At 40.4% G+C, this 4801-nt stretch overlaps 1 pseudogene; it reads right to left on the bottom strand.

Annotated features, from left to right (window-relative positions):
* Positions 1-3587: 3587 nt before the first annotated feature.
* Positions 3588-4497, bottom strand: LOC148164082 (zona pellucida sperm-binding protein 4 pseudogene; annotated as a pseudogene).
* Between the last annotated feature and the right edge of the window lie 304 nt (positions 4498-4801).

Below are 4801 nucleotides of genomic sequence, written 5' to 3'. Positions count from 1 at the left end.
CTAGTCTGGTAAACCAGAGGCGGCCAGGGGGGATTCTATAGATAATAACTAACACCTTTGAGCAAGGAGTAATGCCTAGTGCTTTAGAAGCTCAGGATAAGGTCCCAGAACCGGGGCTGAGATGCTACTCAGCAGATAGCGTCATCTGTCAGTGTTGGTATCACATCCTTTCAGATGTGCAGAGCTGGAAGTCAGCTTAATTCTGGTAACCCCCCAGAGGGGAGGGGTGGTGATGAGGATGGTTCCGAAAGACCCAAACTATTCTAGGAATTCAAAACCACTGCTGCAGCAAGGGGGAAGCAACACTGATAAAGTGACACTGAGAGGAACAACAGGCATTGACAGGTCCCTTCTTTCCTCCTTTGCCTCGGTCTCTCTCCAGTGCCTGTATTGGAAAAGCATAAGAGGAATCCACATGACAAAGAATTATACATTGCAGAATCCTCACTGCAGTGTCAAAAATCAAAGTATAAAATTATAGATTTAAAGCTGAGATTCAAATAGTTTTATAACCAGCAAGAATAAGACACATAATTTTAAACTCTAATTAGGCCTCCTAACCCTGAGAAATATCCTAGCTTTATGGATCAGTTCATGACAGAGATAAAGCACATTTGGCTTTATAGCTGCAGAGAGAGTAAGCTAAGTAGTGATAATTAAGCACTAAATAACAATATAATAATTGACTTATTACATTGCCATGAGCTATATTATAAGCCCACTTTATAACTTGTTCTCCTTGAAAGGGATGGGGGTGGGCAGAGGCAAACACTAAAAATGCAACAGTGGTATTGTGATATATTAAGGATGATCACATACTGTTTGCTACCCCTCCACTCATAGGCAGACTCTAATCGCCCTCTCTTGAACCTGGGCTGGCCTGTATGATTTGACCAATCAAATACAGTGACAATGATGTTCTGGGACATTTGAAGCAAGGACATAAAGAATCTCTCCAGCCTCCACCTGGGCCTCACTGTCTTAGGGAACTCTGAGTTGCCATGGCAGAAGTCTGATTACAACACTGGTGAGGCTTAGTGTAGATTCTCTGAGAGTCCCAGCTAAGCCCAGCTTTGGAACTATCTCTGCCAAGGCACAAAACATGGGAGGCCAGATATCTTGGATCATCCAGGGCAGCCCTCTGCCAGCTGAAAACCCCTTAGCGACATCTATTAGCAACATGCGGAATGGAAAAGTCAGCCTGCTTGAACTCATGACCCACAAACTGATGAGGTAGAATAAAATGATCATTGTTTCAAGCCGATAAATTTTGGGATCGTTTGTTCTGTAGCAATAGATAGTGGACTGGATGGATCTACATAGGATCAGAGATACTCAGAATTTCCATGAGTCTTTTTAAGGCAACACATGCAAGGTTGAGTGTTAGTTTTCCAGTTTACTCCAAATAGCCTTTTCCACATTATTCTTGAAAGGAGAGTAAATAGACACAAAAATGAGAGGAAGTGATAGAAGCAAGTAGCATATAGTAAATAAAAGAAAAAGAAAAAAAAACACAAAAAAATAAAGAACATACTTCTCTATATTCTCGGGGAAAATGGACTCGGAATAAATAGAGAAATATGAGGTAATAAAATGACAGGAAGAGTGGGAAAGCGAGGTGTTTAATTTTTTATTTTTTTAGATACAGAATTAAGGTCTTCTGACTTACTGTAAGATAAAAAATTTTTGAAAGACCAATATTTCTAGAAACAACTTCAAAATTAGGATAATGTTTAAAAACAGTATGTGGTAGTATCAGAAACCTGGAACCAACAGAATTGGAGGGGCAGATATCACAAGGAAGGGATAATTCAGGAAAGGCCAGCTAATGATCCGCAGCTTTTTACCTGGAAACAGTTGGTGAAGCAGAAGCCGTGCAGAGTGGGAGATTTAATATAAGCCTCAAAACTCTGAGTAAGTGGAGAAGGATTTTTTTTTCAGGCTTATAGTTCTCGGAAGAAAGATTAAAATATAGAACCCTTCCAGAAAGGGTCCCTGGTGAAACATTAGGCTCTCAGTTGAAAGCCCTGGACTATACCCTATGAAAAAGAGCAAAGCAGATAGAAAATGAGCCTTACACTAACTGCAACCCAGCTTCAATTTATCTCAATCCCTGACTGGATTAAGATGATAAACCCCCACTTTTCTCTGGCTAGCAGTGAAAAGAGTGAGCCCTCTTTAGAGACAGATAACATCATAATGTGCAAAGTCTTTAAAGATATACTTCAGTTCAGCAACTGAATAATTTTGATGCAAATTCAGGTTCTTATTTTAGCTTCAAAACACTTGGTGTATTTATCATTTGTGTACAGGACACTATAAAGTGGCACCCGTGTTCCCTGTCTCAGGGTGATCATGACTTTACATAATTGTTTCCCCTTCCTGGACCTGCAACTTTCTTTGTTGACCAACAGAACATTACACCCTTCATTATGTTATGTTAAATTGCACTCTGTCTTGCTAGCAGTATTTCTCCCTGTTCTTTTGACGACGTAAGCCACCATGTGTCAAGAAATAGCAGGTAGCCTCTAGGAGCTGAGAGCTGCCTATAGGTAGGAAGAAGCCAGGGTCCTCAGTTTTACCAAAAAAACAAGAAAAAGAAGGAAGAGAGAAGGACTAGAAGGAAAGGAGAAGATGGACAAGGAGGAGAGGAAGGTGAAGAAGGAGGGGGAGGGGAGAAAGAGAAAGAAGAGAATTATGCCAGCAATCTGAGTTTAGAAATCAATTTTTCCTCAGCTGAGCCTCTATATAGGAATTCAACTCTGGAAAACACTTTGCTTGTAGCCTTGCAGAGAACCAAGGTAAGTTATGACCAAGTTTTGATGCACAGAAATTTTCAGATAATAAGCATGTATTTTTTATGGTACTAAGTTTATGATACTGGTTATGCAATAATAGATAACTAATACATAGTCTTAAATGTTTTAATATTTGTTTATTTGTTTAATGAGATAGTCTTCTGACTTCTCCAGTGGCTCCAAAAGGGCAAGTTTATGTTTTTATTCTGGCTGGTGGTCTTTGTCAGTGGTTACTTTTATTTTTCAGCTCATTGAGCTCAGTTCTAATTGTTGGAATACCCCAAGTTTGGTGGCACTACAACAAGGTAGAGGGCAAAGCTGTCTTCTGTTGGTTGGCAGAATGGTAGCTTGGCCATCTGCCACCTGCTAATGCACTTTCAGGAAGCCTTCATCCTACCAGATCTCTCTATAACGTCCAAATTTCAGGAATAAGATGGTCAGTAAACAATTCCAAATATTTAGTAGTTTTTTTGGAATTAAGAAGCTTAAGAAAAATTCCATGGGGTCATTTTTTACTTTCTGCAAATGTCAAGAATTTCTAGGGAGCAAGCTCCATCTGCTACATTTACATCCTAGCTTCAAGACTTTTTTTCCTGGTATTCAAGCTTCTCATCAGTTCAAGAAGGTAAAACTCATGCAGGTATGTTTCCTTCCAACAGTACCCAAAAATTAAAGTCTCACTTTCGATCTCAGAAGCCATTTGATGCAGACAGACAGCTAGAAAGGGCATGTCCTAGAGGGCTAACCCTCTCTTTTTTAATGCAATCTGTTTTCATTAATACATTGGCTCTAGTAATCTGTGTCTAATTTCCTGATAGTGAAGTAGGACACTAGCAAAGCTCCACAATTAAGTCCTAAAAAGGTCTGCCACCTTCAGAGCTATGGAGTCTATAGGAAAACTGGAGTATTTATGGGGTTTTTCTGAAGAGTCCTTAGTGGCTTGGAGTAGAATTATGGGATTCTTACTAGAAATGCCAACAGTACTGTGCTAAAAATGGATGTCAACACTTCATCTTTATGACAGGTTATCATACACAATGGTGTCCCAGTAGGCTTACAGACCAATGCATTGCAGTGCAGTTACACCAGGGTCCTAAGTGCCAGCTTTGCCATGGAGTTTGCAATGCTGAGTGAAAATGCTGAAGTGCTAGTGGTGACAAGGAAATGGTAGATCCAAGCTTTCTGTACAAGGACCAGTTGGGTTGGTTAATTATCTCTAGGTTAGAGGCATCCCTTCCCCAGCATGGGCCACTGTAGCTGATGCAGAAGATTTGTACTGGATGTGGCCCAGTGCTGACACAGGATCAGCCCTACGTAAGAGCATGTTCTGTGACAGAAGGAGACCTCCACATAAATGGTACCCTGAAGTAACCATCACTGGGTTTGGAGTGTGGTTGGAGCTGTTGTCTTTATCTTCAGCAGTCTGAAGTCCCAGCGTGAGGGATTCAGGCTAGGTGTCTAGAACGGGTGGAGGAAGAGTAAGAACCAGGACATTAACTGGGAAATGCTGCTCCTTACAGAGTAGCTACAGTTGACTCCAAAACTGAAGATACTTTCATGAGTGATAGAACCATGGCTCCAAGTTTTCACATCCCTACTGCAGCCAGCTCATTTTCATTTACTGCCTGATCTGTGGTGATCTGTCTGTGGAACCACAGGAAGTAAATGGAAGCCAGAACAGGGCATGTTTTGCCATCATGGAGCTAAAGAGGAGTAGTCAGCTGCATTCAAGTTAACTTCCTATCAAAATCCTCAATGGTAAAATAGCTTCCATCTTAAGAACAAAAATGTCAATCTTATTTTTCTACAAACTCTTCTGTCCCCAAGTTTCTGATTCATATTTCTGTACCTTCTTATAGACAAACAACTCAAAAGTTGTGCTCTCACATTCAACAATTCTTCCTTGAAACACATTCTTCACTTCACTTCTAGATAACAAAGAAATATGTAGCACATGGCTTATTCTTCTTAATCATTCTCACCCAATCTTTTTCTTCCCATCT

This window comes from Eumetopias jubatus, unplaced genomic scaffold (genome assembly GCF_037043125.1).
Source record: "Eumetopias jubatus isolate StellerSeaLion01/CBP00866 unplaced genomic scaffold, mEumJub1_p1.0 scaffold_6, whole genome shotgun sequence".
Classification (NCBI taxonomy): Eukaryota; Metazoa; Chordata; class Mammalia; order Carnivora; family Otariidae; genus Eumetopias; species Eumetopias jubatus.
The sequence above is the reverse complement of the archived record's forward strand: the minus strand, read 5'-3'. Positions and strand labels throughout refer to the sequence as shown.